Below are 18,260 nucleotides of genomic sequence, written 5' to 3' on the forward strand. Positions count from 1 at the left end.
TTTCTCATTATTTGGCTCATTGGAAGCATGTACAGGTTGAATAGGAGTGGCGCAATAATTGAGCCTTGAGGAACTCCGCATGTCATGGATGTCCACTCAGACTTATGGTCTCCTATACTCACATAGTAACCTCTCTCTTCTAAGTATGACCTTGTGCACCAATATCGGTGCACAAGCGATGACCTTAATCTGTAGAGCACTAAGCAGTCCTACTGAGTTCTTAATGTGCTCTGGTCCAGGGTACATTTTTATTCCTTTGTAAGATGCTTTTATCTTATATGGTCAATTACATGGCAATAAATGCATGATATAATGTAGGCCTAATCAGTAATTGGATATGTTTCTCTACTCTTTAACATAGTGCGGTAGTTTAGTTTTATGCCTGGTAATGCAGGCCGCGGACCCCAGATTGCTCCAGAGGACTGTCGCTGTAATTACTGCACCATAGGTCACTTTGGGATGAAAAGAATCTCATAGATAACAACCGATTGAACTGATAGAACTCTTGCTTAAGAAAAAAACACTTTGACTCTTACTGCAGTGTTATCACGTCCCTATAGTCTCTCCGATTAAAAAAAAGCTCAGGTCTGCAAATATATTTTCATGCCCCTTTGACGTTTTCACTCTTGATGTGAATGTTTCTGTAGATGCAATTCTTTATATCTTCATTAACCCAACCATTAACGGAGGGCAAGAATGATAAGTGTGAAGATGTTTTGTTGAGGCATGACGGCTGTTTGCTTTTGTGAATTAAATATTGAAGACTAGCTGAAGTGTGTGGCTTGAGTTTGAAACCTGGGCTTCGGGCCAAACGGCACAGACTCCAGGCAACGTGCAATGCATTTGAATTATGGATTCGAGAGGCTTTATGAACACGGGTCAAATATCATCAGAGTGACATGCAGAGATCTGTGAATATCAATAAACAGAAAAGTCTAAACACACTTGTTCATTTGTGCTAATCAATGTATCTGGGAACAATCAATATAATTGAGGCTGATTTAACTCTTTAATCTTCCTCATTGAGTAGTTGTGATTAAATGTGATCCACTTGCAAAACTTGCAATTACTGTACCTTAAGAAAAAGCTAATTTGATTAGCTCAGTACTTCAATACAGAGTCAGTATTGTGTTGGAGCATTTAATAAAATACAGTTTCTTTTATAGTTAGAATGAATGTGTCAGATACAACGTAAGAACTCTGCTTTGATCTGTTCATTGGAACGTCCTCAATCACCTCAAAGCAGAAGATGCTTGTCGACTCTCATCGACTGCTCAATCAGTGTCTCTACAACTCCATTGAATCCAACCGTAGAAACAAAGAATGAAGATCCACAAGCATGCAAGGGAAAACACACAGATTTGAGTGCTGCAATGTTTTAAAATGTAGTCTGCGTCTCGTCAGTGATAAACCAGATAAGCCGCAAAAGATCCTAAGCCCCGCAGTGTTCATGTGATTTTCATCTGTTGCCTTCTTAAACCTTCACTAATCATGTAAACCTCTGACTAAATTACATTGCGGAGCTCGGAATCCGAGGCTAAACAGTTAGCACTCCTAAAATAGCTAGCAGATAAGCCTTCATCATTTCAATCAGAAAATGTCTTTAGTCGTTTGAGGGTAGTGTAGTGAAGAAGTTATGGAGTAAAGTTAAAGAACTTAAAGAAAGTTCAAGTTCTGTCATCTTTTACTCACCTGTATGTTGTTCCAAACCTGTATGATTTACTTTCTCTTATGGAACACACCAATGAACTTGTATACTTGAAAATATTTTGCAGCTCATATATGTATAAAATGTCTTCTTTACTTCATGCCAATAAACTACGCTAACAAACTTTCATATTCTGTAAAACAGGTCGCACCGCTTCTGGTTCAAGTCGTGATTTGTACGTGATACGTTAAATACGGAGCTGTTTTACTCAAGATGCCCTCAAAGGAGCTACCAAAGATGAGCATAACCGATGTTAATCACATTTGCAGTGTGACAAATGGTTAACTCTGTTATTATTTATCAGTGTTTTTAAAGACAAGCTTTGAACATTAGTCTATGGCAAAGGTAATCTGAATTTTAAAAAAATCGGTGGAAATGAGCATGAACAATTAATCATCCAATGTCTAATACATTTTTTTTTTTTTTATTGGCCAATAACTAATTTGGTAGAGATATATTGTGCAAAAGCACAGAGAAACAGCCCCTCAGTACATTCTTCAACAGTTTGAGTTCAAAGAAAAGAAAAGATAGTCAGTCTTGAAATTATATAAGGGTGAGTAAATGAAATGATTAAAAAAAGCCATATCATATTTACTATCTGCACTGTTCTTCACCCAAGCACCAAACTCTGTGTGAAATACTACACTACGGACCAATCTAAACACATCAGGCTGAATTCTGACTTGTGATGCAGCCTGAATCATAATCACATTGTGTTTGTCCATTGGCCAGAGGAGAACTGACCCCCGACTGAGCCTTGTTTCTCCCAACGTTTTTTTCTCTATTCTGTCACCTGATGGATTTTAGGTTCCTTACACTTAATATTCAACAATATTATTAATCTGACTGTACTGACGCTGTTGTATGAGAACTGAACAGAGCTGGACGATGACACTTTTGCAGAGCTGCTTTATAGATGACAGACTCATTTAATAATTTATGATCTTTACAACAGAACTAAATCAACACTGAACGTATCCTGTTCTCACTGTAATGCTGCTTTGAAACAATCTGTATTGTATAAAGCGCTATATAAATGAAGGTGACTTGACTTGATAAGGGAAAAAGATAATCTGTGCCATCTGCAGTTGGAAATTCAGAACAGGAATCATAACAAGGTAAGGCTGACTGTATGTGTCTGAGTCAACTCGTAGCATTTGTTTCTTTGAAGCATGTTTCAAAGCCACGTTTCAATCTTTAAAGTACATGTGTAAAAAACCAACAACTGACTTATCTGATTTACAACATTTAAAAAAATAATGGAAAATATTTTTTAGCCAAGGAGCTGTTACACAGAGACACCTCTGGAAGCATGATGAACATGTTGAGTTCCTCCATCTCGTCAGGCTTCACAGACCGCAAAGACTGCAGTGACATGGTGGAACCTGAGAAGTGATGAATTTTTAATAGTTCAGAAGAACAGCGTTCAATCATCTTTTCTGAGAGATTGGCCGGCACTGAACCTGAACCTGCTGAATCATAATAAGATCAATTCGGCTGGGCTTGGGCTGAGTTTACATTAAGCCACTTCTGAAGGTCAAGAGATGTTTTTAAAATTTCCAAGCCTGAACAGAATCAGGGTGGTGTATATACAGTGTTTGTGGGATTTTCTCCTTAAAACTAAAGGCCCGATCACAGCAAAAATTATAACTATATTATAGCGTCCACACCAGCTGATGATATCATTCTGTTTATTATAAGCGTGTGCTGCAGATATGTCGTCTGATGCTTTAAATGCTCAAAGTCTTTAAAGCAAGATGGATTCTGATTGGCTGTCAATGTTTTTATTGTTCATCAGCTGGAAACATTTTTTTTAAAAATGTGATTCCCAACCTTATCATGCCTCTGCTTCGTTATCGATATAGTTGTGGAGTGGACTCAGCTATTCTTTTGTATTTGGAATGATTTTTAAAACTATATCTTTATCATTTTGTTATACCTATCCTTGGTGTGAACAGGCCTTAAAGCCCAATCTCATGAAAGTGCTTATCTATACAACGAATGTTATTTCTCGTGCCATTTATACGCCAAAAATAGTTTTTGCGTGTATATGATACGCAGTTTATGGTGTGTAATACCCTAATCCTACCCAAGGGTTTTCAGTGCGTATATGCACGCAAAAAAAACATTTTTGCCGTATAAATGGTATGAGAAATAACATTCGTGGTATAGATAAGCACTTTCATGAGATCGTGTTGCTTAACTCTAACTGTAAATAACAATCTGGCCCTCAGGGAGAAAAAACTTGTAGCTGTTACTCTAAAAAATATCCTATTTTACCATGCAAGGGAGTGATAGACAGAACCTTTAATTATTTTTTGCCAAACTTTTTCTATAACACACATTCTAAGAAACTTGAAAAAAAAATCCTCAAAGATATCCAACTAATGCAAAGCATCTTCAAGTTGCATCAGATGTGTTGAAAGAGGGCTATTGAGAATTGTTTTTATATTTAATTCATGGGAGTGAACAGTAATGGGCACAATCCTTGATGCTTAACACTACAGTCGTACCATTATGTGTGCGAGCGAGCATGCCTGTGTGCGAGTGTGTAGTTCTGAGTGCTGGCTTGTACGAGTTAAAGAAAATGCAGAGATTGTTTGTAATTCCTCGAAGGGAATGACTTTTGAAAGCACACTGGAAGACTGAGATAAACCCTCAGAAGCCATTCAGCACTGCACACATTATTCACAGAATATTCTTGGTGAAGGGCTTGATCTGATATTGAATTAACTTTGTTTTATTTCACCTAGATTTGTGCACCTAGACATCACATTAATGCATGACTAAATCGTTTTCATACCTGCAACATTTGTTGGAACATCATCTACAAATTAATAGTTTAGTCCCTCGTGTCTATTAAAAAAGTTTTTTTTGGTGAACTACCTCTTTTTAGAGTAGCAAAAAAAGAGTAGCACATTTTTTTTATTGATTGTTCAGTGTTATGCTCCTTTAATTTTCTGTTAAACAAAATGTAATTCTTCATGAACTAAAAAATAACCTCATTATCAAATACATTTACTACCAGTCAAAAGTCTGGACAAACCTACTCATGATAATAAAGCCATCAAATCTATAACACAAATGATAACACAAATAGAAATCCAGCTCTGTAGGCTACACTTGGCATTCTCTCAATTAAATTCACGAGGTGCCACCTGGGCATTTGTTGGCTGCTTCAACTTCACTTTCTGGTCCAACTCATCCATTTAAAAAAAAGCACAAATAAACAGCCAATATCATTGTAATATGCATGCTAATAAGCAGTGAAACTGACATTTTTTACTTTAAGCTACACTGTGTCCTTTTTTTAAGTTGATTCTTAGCAAAAACCACTTTGTTCTTTCAAAATTATATATGCTCATTAATGTATAATTACTTCTACTAAATAATCAAGTATTCTCGTAAGCGTAGAATCTGCCATTTATAATACATATGGGTGAGCTGCTCGAATGGCGGAAGCCATGTTGCGCCTCCATCTTGAAAATACATTAGCCAAAGAAGGACATACCTGGAAATTCATGCTTCGCCTTTCGCGTTTTTACACTCAGTGGCACCGTGACGAATGCGAGGGGGAGATTACTCGCGACTGCCGGCAGATTTGAAATAATATGGCCAACGTAGGAGTTAAAACCAAGGGGGTAATCCATCAGCCGGAAACTGAAGCTTCCCTCGGGGCCGCTATTGGAGCGGACCCCCACCTGCTGTTAGCATTCCATTGACTCCCATTCATTTTGGCGTCACTTTAACAGCAAATAACTTTACATCTGAGGCGTTTAAAGACTCAATTTGTCCATTATTTATTTCTAAAGAAACACGACAATGTATAAAAGGCTCCATTACTTTGTATCTTACGTTATGGCCCCGTAGAAGCCGTTTTTGTAAAAATAGGCTAACGATTGCGCCATAATCACTCGACTCTCTGTTGCACCGTAGAGAAATTACCGCATAGACCGGCGGAGAAGCTCGCAAGCAATCAGGGGGACGTGGAGGCATAAAGTCTGATAAAGTCAAGGGAGTAGCCCATAGAGAGTCATAAAGTTGCTCCTGCTGCTAGCTCATGGACAGCTAATACTCGTGCTCTCTGTCTCTGCGAGATTCGGAAGGGAATGATTTAGATTTCTCTCGGCACAGCTACTAGAAGACCTACATCTGTCAGACAGGTTGCTCACGTCACGTATACGTCGTCAAGCTCAGTTTGAGCCTGCGCATTACGATCAGCCATCAGGAAGTGAGTGCTTCTAATTGACTTCTCTTTTCTCCGTTGAAATCTGTCCATTTCTTTTACTGTCTATGGTTAAAACGCCCTCGGAATGGGAGGGGCTAGAAAGTAATATTCAGTTGGTAGTCATATACAATTTCACCGCTAGATGGGAGTTATTTCTACACAGTGTAGCTTTAAGTAAAAGTATTGCTACTTAAGAAATAATTGACTTGAGTACAAGTAGAGTACAATTACTGAAAAATAATGACTCAAGTAAGAGTAAATAAGTAGTTTGCTGAAAAACTTCTTGAGTTATACCTTACAAAGTACTTTAGTATGTTTTTCTATTTTTATCCAAAATGAGGCGATGTTAGCAATTTGGTAATTTCTTTTTCATTCATACTGGAAGCCAGAGACCCTTATAGGAAATCCCTTATATGGACATCAGTTATCGCTACAGCTGAATAACACAAAGATAGAGACGTTTTGACTGATGATGAAACATGAAGACAATAAACACGATTGCAATGGTCTGTGTTTATCTGTTGTTCTCAAGCTATCTCAAGTATTTTCGTAAGAATGATGTATACCGTAATGCAACGCTAATCGACATTGATTGACATACTTTTTTTTTTTTTATATAGCCTCCTTTCTGTCTCACTCTGTGTTAACATGGACCACAGAAAGCAAGTTATTTCAAACACGACTGACATATAGTGATTTTGCAAAAAACATGATATGAATCTCATAAATTGTCATGTTTGTCACTAAGCTAAGCAAACATATTTGTTATCCCTGTTGCCAAAAGCGATTGTTGTATTGCTAAATTAAAAAAATTAATTCCTTAATTTAAAAAGTAAGTCCACGGTAAGATCATTTGAATGTTTTGTTTTTTAAGAAGGGCAAAAGCAAAGAGACTGAGAGGGCTAAACAAAGAAATGTAGGATTAAAATGGTATGGATGAAAAGGTGCCAGTAAAACAATAAAATAGGGTGCAGGTTAACATGTTAAAGGATAATTCCGGTATTTAACACCTTGAGTCTATATTGTAGTTTGTTTTGGATGAACAAGAGTGGTGGACAACATTTTTTTGACAATGGTTCCTCTCTCGAGTTTTTGACTATAATAGAATTGGCCATGGACCCATTTAACATTGGAGTCAATGGTCATGTCCGAAAATGTAATTAAAACAGCCAATAATGTTCGTTTACAAAACTGTTAAACTCACCGAGTGGTTAGTGGTGTTCGTTGATGATTATAAACAATATATGATTCCAATCCGTTTATATTGCTATAGTGGAACTATTTTTTCAGACACTTCACAACCGTGTAACTTCCGCTCAATATTTGAATCTGAAGCGTTAGCACACTCCCGACCACTTGATGGCGATAACTGATGTTTATGTCTCGCGGGACACTCACGGTCACAGTCGAGTTCAACTTCATATTACAAGTAACAATTAATGAAGGTTTTGTTTGTTTATTTCGCTTACTCTCCCGGAGCACAGTTGCTCTGCTCGCTAGCCTTATGAGAAACGGAAGCGAGCAAAAAGACTACATCGACCAAATGTAAACAGCCCCCTTTCCGTTACCGGTAGCGCATTTATATTAACGAGCACTCAGTCCTTCAACAGAATTCAATGGGATTTTACAAAATGACGAATAAAACACGACAGAAACTGTATTTCGCAACACTTTTTGTTTCTGGAACATCAACTAACATCACTAATCACTCGGTGAGAGGAACCATTGTCAAAAAAAATGTTGACCACCACTCTTGTTCATCCAAAACAAACTACAATATAGACTCAAGGTGTTAAATACCGGAATTATCCTTTAAATAAAATGCAATTTTTCTGGGAGCCCACAGTTGCAATAGCAACGAGCTACACGTTTACGTGCATCTGATTGAACGATAATGCGTGTAATGCAACCCGATCTCACGGCAATTCGTACATATTTTACGAGGTGGCTAATTCGTACCAATTCATACGACCTCACTCGTACGAATTTGTACGTTTTTTGCTAAATCGTACATATTTTACGATTTGCCAAAATCGTATGAATTCATACGAATGACCTACCCCTGACCCTGCCCCTAAACCTACCCATCACGTGGGTTTAGACAAATCGTACAAATTCGTACGAGTGAGGTCGTACAAATTCGTACGAATTAGCCACCTTTTAATCACTCATACAAATTCGTACGAATTGGTCGTGAGATAGCGTTGTGTAATCTTATTTCACTGTTGTTGCTACATATATGTTGAGGTTATTTCAGCTTCTTACAAAATTTGCTTCGTACATTTAGTTTAACTGCATTAAAGAGGGCAAGCTTTGCCATTCATCTGAACTGTGTGCATGCATTAGGCCTACATTGTTCTTGCTTCGTCCATGCAATAACTGCGATGTATGAACAGTTTTTTATTTACTTCAAATGCTCAGTGCTCTGATACAGATTCAAAACACGAGCGCCAGTGATCGACTGGTTTGAACGCCCCGCCCACCAGCTGAACTGGAAGTTTTGATTGGTTTTGCAGCCGAGTCAGACCTGTCTGTTATTGGCTGAAAAGTTTGAAAAGTGTCTATCAAATGCCAGATTGCCAGCTCGCCCTGTTGCTCCGTCGGCAACTTTGTCAAAATAATTTGTAGCCTACTTTTGGTGGAAAATAAATGTAGCGAAGTTAAATACTTTATTTTTATTCAACTCAAGTAAAGGTACCACAATTTATAGAAAAAAAAAAATCTACTCAAGTACTGTAACGAAAGTATTTGTAATTAATTAGTTACTTTCCACCTCTGCAATAAGCAACTAGTTAATAGTAAGAATTGGACCCTAAACTAAAGTGTTACTTTTGTAGTGAAACACCGAAGCTTGTTTTACGCCACAGAATAAAAAAGGTAATTGCTCATTTTTATCTCAAAATTCTGACTTTTTTTTTATCATCACAATTACGAGTTTACATCTCACAATTCTGACTTTTTTTCTCAGAATTGCGTAATGTAGGGTATCAATTGTGTGTTATAAAGTCATAATTGCGTGATATAAACTCGCAATTGTGAGACAAAAAGTCAGAATTGCGAAGTCAGAAATCTTGCAATTCTGACTTTATAACACGCAATTGTGACTTTATAACACGCAATTCTGAGAAATAAAGTCAGAATTGCAAGATGTAAACTCGCAATTGTGAGATTAAAATGGCGCAATTATATTTTAAAATGTTTTATTCTGTGGCGGAAACAAGCTTCCATAGGACACAGATTTAATGTGTCTGCAATAAGGATTTATAATTAATAATAACATCATTCATAATGCACTCAAAACTAATATCAAGTTATTTTCATAACCCATAACCCCAAAATGTAGATTTTTTATTTTTTATTTTATTAGAAAAAGGTTTTTTTAATCGTCAGTAACATAAATTTAGTTAAAGTCGGCATGAAATCAAAATTGACCCTATTTACTTTGTTAGCGGATATTACTAGTCTTGTGGTGAACAATTAATCCGTGCAAGTTAATATACAGAAAAAAATAGTTTGCCGTAGTTATCTTTTAGTCTGAAAAGTTACTTCCGGTCTGCAATGGTTATTTTTCTGATGACGTAGGTTTGACGACTTGGGTTGCTTAAATGCTACCACTCCCCTCAACCCGTTACTCTGCTATGGGCGAGAGATGGAGAGGAGGAGCACTTAAGTAAAACCCTGCCCTCTGTTCAATATTCCGTTTCACTCGGAAATGCGTCACAACACTTGAGAAAAGTCGTTTGCAACTTCCGGTTCACGCGGACTTTAAGCATGTTCAAACTTGGTAGTAGGCTATACATCATATAGCAAGATGTACTGCAGAAAGATATAACTTGCAAAACACATAAGCAGAATTGTGAAGGTGGACTTTAAAAAAACATTTTTATGCCTTGTCTGGTAGAAATTGACTGTAATGATTGACCAGAAATAGAACAGAGAGGCAGTAAATGCTAATGATCTGGAGGTACTTCTAGATATTATGTAATCATCCATTACAGAGTAATGAACTCACACACTGGGGAAAAACAATTATAAAATATGGTTCACAGAGAGAGAACAAATCATATCTGCAAATATTAGTACATTTTTAAATTGTGAAATAATTTAGAGGTTATAGTTTACATAATAATTTCAGTAGTAAGGCAAATGAGAAACAGAAACTTTCAGAGGTTTTGGGTAAAGATTTTCTCTAACGAGAAAAAAGATTGGTGAATAATGAGAGGGGAATATTACGAATGCCTCGTCAGTACGTTTTTCCTCTAGAAAATCCCAGATTAAGATTATCTCAATGGGATTACTTCTTTCTTCTTTTTTTTTGGAAGTGGGTTTAATATGTAGGGCACCAGAATTACCTGAGCTAAGACAAAGACTTCGACTTAAACTGTTGATGAATTACAAAAATGTAATAAATAAATAAAATAAAAAAGATTAGTTTGATTTTGTTTTGTTTTGTTGCTTTAGATACAAAAAAAAAACCACAGTGGCATAAATTAGTCTGGTTGTGCCCTGTGCTGTATGTCTATTATATATCTAGTCTATTACAGTGTATGTATTTGATATGGATATATGCAAATATAATTCACCAAACACACAGACAATTTAGTCAGAGCAAAATCAAAAGCAAATATATTATTTTTATTTGCATGCAAGATGTATACATTTGCTACAAAATTTCTGACTAAACTGGCCATCCCTGCTAAACTGACCAAATCAGTTTAACTGCTGCTAAATACATATACAGTAGTATTGTCATACAAGCATCCACTGAATCTGTCTTGCTAACAATTTAGTTTATTTACAGGGTGAACACAAAAGCTCAACCCATCTTTAATATATGTCCAGAATGAAATGTGTTCTGTGCAGGACTGAAAAGCAAATGTCTGAATAACTTCTTCATGCCCAAGTCAATTTCACAGTCATACATACTGTATGCCTGCATAATGGTTTCAGACGGTCCATACATAAATATGTTTTGAAAGAAAATTACATACAGTGTAACACTGACACCTAACAGTATTCTGAAGTTAACACATTCCTTTATTCTTAATGCATTAATACATCCACTCAGACATTCTTATCTTAGCAAAAGAAAAACGGTGTATAGTCAGAACAAAATCACTAGAATTGACTTTTATGATTCCCCAAAGCAAATTATAAAAAATATGATCACTTAAAAATGCCTAAAAAGAAACTCTAACTATAAACCATAACGATTATGAAATAAACCATTGTATATATGACAATTCACCATGACGTCACAACAGTAATAGACGTTCTTCCGGGTGGCAAAAGCCGAAGCGTTCCTATGGCAACGCTAGTAAATTGCTTGGAAGGGAGACCCACCGTCGGCAGTAAAAATTTAATAAATAAATAAAAAATATTCAATATAATGCGTTTTTTATCATAATAACAACTGTATTTAATGATATAAGTAAAAAATATAATAAATATGTAATATAGTAGGCCTACATTAGCAAAATACTCTCTATAGCTCTTTAGCCAAAATAACGTGCTATATATCATGGTCATTTAATGGCTTTCCTAAGGTAAATGTTATGTGACATACCGGTAATTGTTCTCCAGCTGTTATATTGACCTTGCGCGGTTGAAAAACAGTGATTGGTCGATATTATGTATGAGGAATATACATTTCGGTAAGTTGCGTGAGAAAATGGATGTGTGGCGTGTGAGTCTCACGGTCAATGCGTGAGAGTTGGCAGTCCTCTTTTACTTCAGGCAGTGACTGGCAATGAGTCAAATCTTCAAAAGAGACAAGCTTAATAATGTTAGTCTCAAATTTCCCCGGCTGAAGATAAATGCTCTGCTATGATTTTGTAGATGGACTGTTTTAAGAATACACAAAGCACAGTTGAAGGGCAAGCAGGTTGGCAGCAGAAAGGTAAACGTTGGATGAATCATATAATTTAGGGGATCATTAAGATATCCTACTTTTAGCACTACTTTTGACGACACGACTTCCACTCACTATAACCTCCTCACCCACAGGAAATCGATAAAACCCTACACCCTTTGCTGTATATCTGGCAGCGCAACCCCAAACACAACACGTTTTCCTCATCGTTTCAACTTTGTTCAACAACAATTTTTAACTATGTAACTGTAACAGTAGCCGGCTGGATCTCTTTAGTTAGTCAGTAGAAGCCGCTCGCGTTCTGCCACCCGGAAGTATCTTTGTGCCTATTGTTTACAAACATTCTGAAATGCCGTATAAAATCCCCATCTACCTGACATGACTCTTTATCTGCTAAAGTGAAGACCTGAATACGGGTTATGCGCAACATTCTTCCGGGTTCTACAAAACGGGTATAACTACTTCCGGCTGTCAGCTACTGAGGTAAACACAGCGTAGTAATAGCGACCTTTTATAGCCTGTGTTTACAGGAGCTACTATCATTATCATACTATTTCCGATGTACACCGTATTGCCAAACGGACGTCCAGAGCCCCGAGTACTCTAGACAAAGGATTTAAGTTTTACGGCTTTTTTTTTTTTTTTTTAGTTTTACTCTAAAGTTTGATCAGAAATAAGAATGTTATTATAATAAGCAAAAATTAACAGAAAATTAACAGTTACCTCAGAGATCACCGCACCTCAGAGATAAAATACCGCTGCGGAAGTGAAAAGCGGAAATGCTTAGACCTGTTTTCCGGTTCGAACGCTGGGCGCTCAGCATAACCCCTATTGATTTGATTCTCCAGAGATGTTGCTACGGTTACACAAACGCAACATTCAATTCACTTGTGAGCAGATACAGAGAGACAGATACTCGTGCGTGAGCAAAAAAGGGCCATGTGCTCTCCTCCCTTCCCCAATCCTCTGCTTTCTACCTTCACAAGTATCTTTTCTCTCTTTCATTGATTTCATATAACTTGAGATTGACAGCTCAGATGTGTTAGTGGTGTAAGAGGTTAGTCAGAAATTAAACGGAGCACACTTTGTACGTGTTTATGCCAACTTTTAGCCTACTTTAGATAACAAAATGTTTACGATATTGACATCAAAATGTAATATTTGTAATAGACAACATGTTATGCTGGACTAATTTAAACACTGCCAGCATCATAAAGTGATTATAATACAGTACATCACCATAACGCGTTATTTATGCATGGAAACGCAGTTACCATAGGTATTTTTTTTTTCATTAGCATTCACAACGTATGCTTTGGGGGAAAAAATGAGTGAAATCATAAGTTAACAACTCTTAATGGCAGACATTGATGTTTGTGTACAATTCTGAAATAGTTTTTTTCGAACCTCTTTACTGGCAACACGAAAACTGTGGGCCGTTTTTGCTTGTTTTAAGCTGCAAGTAAAGTGCTTTTACTTGTCCTAAGTGTCGTCTTTTAAAAGAAACCATGGCTAGGACTGGAGTTTAAAGCATTCATGAATTGCAATCATTTAAGTTTAAATATTTAATTTTCAGTGTAGCTATGCTTAAAAATAGGGATGACAGGTAAGAGTCCACTTTATTGCTCTTTTTTGTTGATTTTTAGTTTGATTAATTCTTGTGTGATTCTTTTTATAGCTGTTGTTTATTATCACCATTTATTTACTTCATATTTAACGTTGAGCACTATTCGTGTTATAAGCATTAGCAGTTTGGTTGGGACGATTGTTGGCTTGTGAGGGGAGCTTTCTAAAATCTTCACATAGGGGAAATCTTTGCATATATAGGGCCCCAGAAGAGACTGGGCCGGCCCGAATGTAACTATGTAAAATATTTGTCTGGTTAGACAATGCTTTAATCCAAAAACAATTTGTAAATTGTTTGTAAAAAGCCGTGAGTTGAAATTAATTTCAGAAACAAACAAACTTCATGGTAAATCTTAAAAGAAAAGAGGAGAATATACTCCTCCCACATGCAAAACATGTGCGACCTAAATTGATCTTGACTCAGATTTGTGGTAATTAAAAAGGTTAAAAAAAAGTACTTTAAATGAGTCATCACTGCAAAATAACGTGTCTGTGTATTTCCCACTGGATCAGGCTTACAAATAATCATGTTTCAGAATGCCTATATGCATATGTTAATTTTATACATCAGGTCAACCGTATGCTGGTCATTTGGGCAGAGGATTTACTCGGGAAGGTCATGCAATCTGCTGACGATTCACGCTGAGCATCCAAAGAGCCAGCACATATGCTTCCCTTTCACACCAGCTATCTGTCCATCTCGCACACTGCAGTTGTGTTGTGTGTTTGCAAGAGAGAGACGGATAAGGGAGGGTGACAAAGCAGGTAAAAGGAAGAGAAAGGCAAGAAAAGTGAGAGAGGAGAAAAGAGCAATTATGCAAATGTGATTGAACGGTGTTGCCGTTCTGCCGCACACTGAGCTACAGTGACCGGTAGTGCTCTGCCCTTCATACATTATCACACAGTTTAATCTTGACTGTAAAACTCAAACACACATTCACACTGATCATGGGCATGACATTTAACTACGGTCACCCATGTCAGGCACTATGCTATGCAGACATAACAGTCAAAAACTCTGCCTGACGCATTGAACCTAAAACCGCTATGCTAATTAAGCTTGTTAATTAAACACCACACCTTTTAAAAACTGTGGTGGGGTTGTTTCGAAAGAAAACAGAGGAAAAGAAACAAGGTCAGACCCCTGTGCTATGAGATTTAACTTTTCAAGGCATCTTAAACTAGCTTTAAATTTAATCTGCAAAGATCATCTTTAACCAGCAAACGAATTTATGCTGTGTTTTTTAGAAGGTAATGCATATATAAAGAATCTTATTGATGGTGCATTATCAGTTTCTAGTTATGATGTTTCCAGTATGCCTTTTGTCTCAGGTTTGTATTAACTTGGAGTAGCTATAAATCACTCTACTAACTAGTACATGTTCTGTTACCGGAGCTTTCTGTTGGACAATCAAGCTTAAGCTGATACCTGTGTTTTGGAACATGGTTCCCCTTTGGTCATAAGAGCAAGCTGACAATCTTGGAGCAGCAACAAACCAGCATGGTACTTTTACACCAGCTAGAAATCAGCTAACATGTTCCAAATCACAGCTATTTTTCAACAGGGTAAGGAAGGAGAGAAAACAGACATCATATACTGTTTCAACGTACACATTCAGCTACCCCAAAACAAGATTTATATCATGTGATATTTTTGGTTAACCAAAGTTGATAAACACGAACGTTTTAGTTGATCTACTGACACGCGTAAATGTTGACAGATTCATTTTCTGGACGTTAAAATCTCAAGAGTATAGGCTACACATCGCATCTGATGCAGACTGAGCAGGATATATCGTCAGGTGTTTCAAAAACTTACCAAGCTGAAGTTTTTCATCATTTCATCAGGCGCGAGACTTCAAATCAAAGTCACCAGTCCGTTTCAAGTCGAGTATCCAAAATAACTGTTACTTTTAAGCCGTGACGGTCACTTACGTTTTCATAATGTGCATTGCGCCTTATCCAGCACAGTGGTTTAAAGAGCATGCATAGTTACTACGAGACTGCAAAGCCAGATGAGAAGACGTATATGGTATAATTTCGAAAAGCGCAAAAGCTTTGAATAGCCTAAAGTGCTCATCACATAAGAATAAAATATCTAGGCTATTTTTTGTAGTTAGTGCAAAGCGACGAGTGCGCAAGAGTACACTGTCCCGTTTCATGCTGCTGTCTTCTTTGCTCTCTCTTTCATCCCCCCTCTCTCTCTCTCTCTCTCTCCCTCTCTCTCTCTCTCTCTCTCTCTCTCTCTCTCTCTCTCTCTCTCTCTCTCTCTCTCTCTCTCTCTCTCTCTCTTTCTCTCAGAAGTCCTGCCGCACCGCTGCTTCTACGATCTCTGAGGTTCGTCAGTAAATGTCAACAAGTAGGCTATTTTTGAATTTCCTTGAAAGCGATTCTTTCTAACTATCTAATTGACAAATATAATATTAAACGTTACTTTCGCGCTCTTTTCTCGGAGCCAGTAGAGCGGTCCCGCAGTTCACTTCTCCCTACACACTGAGCAGTGGACATCTTAATTAGTTTACATGATTTAAATTATTTCATTTAACATGCATCGTCATGAAAATCTCCGCGGGGTCCCTATAGGGCGGGGCTTTGTTGGTCTATATATGTCTTAACGAAACCTATACAAATTAATGAAAGAAATAATAACACTCATATGATATCATATGATATAGACCTTATTCAGAGCAGCGCCATGACAGGTATAAAAGTGAGGCTGTGAGGGATACTTTTTAATGGTATCTGCTGTTTTCCCTCTGCAGAACAATCTAAAAACACATAAAATAACAGTACTACAACCCACTGAAGAGATGTATCTATCCCTCACAGCCAGGGCAGGACTTAGGGGGCTGGGGGCCCCTGGGCTTGAGTTTATGTTTGGGCCCTATACGCTACAAACATCATTATGGAGTTGCACAAATTACACAAAAATTAAAATATGCTTTGAGGTTCCTAGAACAATTAATATGCAACATGCCTATAGTCAAAGTTTAGTGGTAAGGTTTAGTTCTGTGAGTCACAGCCTTACTGAAAACTTCTGCTGCAGCCCTTATCAATGGCTGTGCCCATAGCACAGGATTGTTGTGATGTATTTACGTAAAATTCAGCACAGATAGACCAGTTAAGCACCAACCTCAGTTTACAATCATTGAGTATTGTGAAACAAAGATAAAAAGGTGTCATAATATTTAGAGCGAATATATTTCGTGATTTAAAGGCCCACTGAAGTGCCTTGAAACGCAAAGCATTATTCAATGTGTTGACTTAATTTCCACTGAAACAGGAAGACATATAGGCTGGACATATTGATCAGCTTTATTTAAATTTTCATTTATATCACAGCTCAGCTAGAGCCGTTGAGCTCGGTAAAGCCACAGTTTCCTCCCAATGTCCTCCATATTGCTTTAAAATATAGCACTTGGTGCAAAATTCAAATATTTTTTTCCGGCTATGTGATCCGCTTACTTTTTCAACGGAGTAATATGTCCGAATACATAGTATTCGAAAAACAGTAGGCGAAGAGTAAGCGGATCACATACCAGAAAAAAATTTCAACAGTGTTGGCGTACTATGTTGTTCGCATACTATAGCGAAGATTTCGGACACAGTGATGGTATTCGAAAAACAGTGGGCGAAAAGTACCCGGATGACCTAGTCTGCGAGATTCTGAAGTGCGCGTTCGATGGACACTTTTTCCCATGAGGCCACGGAAGATGAATGAAGGTGAAGAGACACAACTGACACTGGTACTGTAGGTCATAATGATAATGACAACATGGCGGATGTAATATGTCCAGATTACATTCTTACTACACACATTCATACCATATAGAACATACTTTTTTAACTTACTTAGGTACGCGATTTCGGGCGCACCGTTGGTCATGGACGCCCGTAATAGCTGCCCAGAGGCATTGCAAATACTTTGGACAAAAGGCTGTTTTTTTTAATGGATATCAATGGAGGAGGCTTCACACTGAATAAACAGCTTTTGTGAGGAAATAGCTTATCATTTAATGAATCGACAGGCTGCTCACTAATCTGCAACATGTTTTTCACTAAACAAACAATACATTCATTGGAAACTGAATACAGGTAGATTTTACTATGCAAAAAGTTTTATTTTTAGACAGGTAGGACTCATTACCAGCAAATGTGTACTAGTAGTATTTAATAGTAGGCGTTAAAAATTATAGGCTATATTGTCTGAAGAAAATAAACAATATCGATGTTTTCTTTCTTGCTTTCAGGTTTTACCAAATATAATAATACTATGACTGCCATCCACTCTAATACTGATATAATGTATTTTAATGAATGAACAGAAAATTTATAATTTAATTATAAATATTACATTATGCCTCACATGATCCAAGTTAGCCGTTACCCTTTTTCCAATGGTAAGAGCTACAGACCCTCTCATCTCCCAATAATAAGACAAAAGTAAAAAAAAAAAGTAAGACCAGTTCAAACCATGAGCAGGTCATTTAATTAAGTTCTCTTATGCAATCATCAGTCAGTTCTATGAATCAGCAACATGAATCAGAATTTGATCAGCTCAGAGAAAAAAAAGAGACTGAACTCTGACAGGCCGTTTTGCTAAAGAATGATGAGCCACCTAAGAGTGGAAACCCACAAATTGGTTTGGGAAGGTGTCATACTGCCAGGAATAATTATCATTCCAACGATAACATTAACCACCCTGCATGATCTTATTTTCATTGTGAGGAAAGGAAAGCTCTATGTGGTTGAACGTGTAACACCAGTCTATAAATCAAACAGAAATGTGTGACAAAAACCCAGAACCGCTGTGTATAATGCCCAGC

General features: G+C 37.2%; 1 protein-coding gene across 2 annotated transcripts in view; it reads right to left on the bottom strand.

Annotated features, from left to right (window-relative positions):
- The window catches only part of htr1d (5-hydroxytryptamine (serotonin) receptor 1D, G protein-coupled), a 31,982-nt gene extending 14,610 nt beyond the window's left edge, over positions 1 to 17,372 (bottom strand). The window contains exon 1 of one of the 2 annotated variants that reach the window (XM_079632931.1): positions 15,254 to 15,637. The gene's annotated coding sequence lies outside the window, so the exon portion shown is untranslated. Of the gene's footprint in view, positions 1 to 15,253; positions 15,638 to 17,286 lie in introns of those variants that run through there. The other variant, XM_079632933.1, reaches the window with a different exon arrangement.
- Positions 17,373 to 18,260: the final 888 nt, after the last annotated feature.

This window comes from Phoxinus phoxinus, assembly GCF_949152265.1.
Source record: "Phoxinus phoxinus genome assembly, chromosome: 13".
NCBI lineage: Eukaryota > Metazoa > Chordata > Actinopteri > Cypriniformes > Leuciscidae > Phoxinus > Phoxinus phoxinus.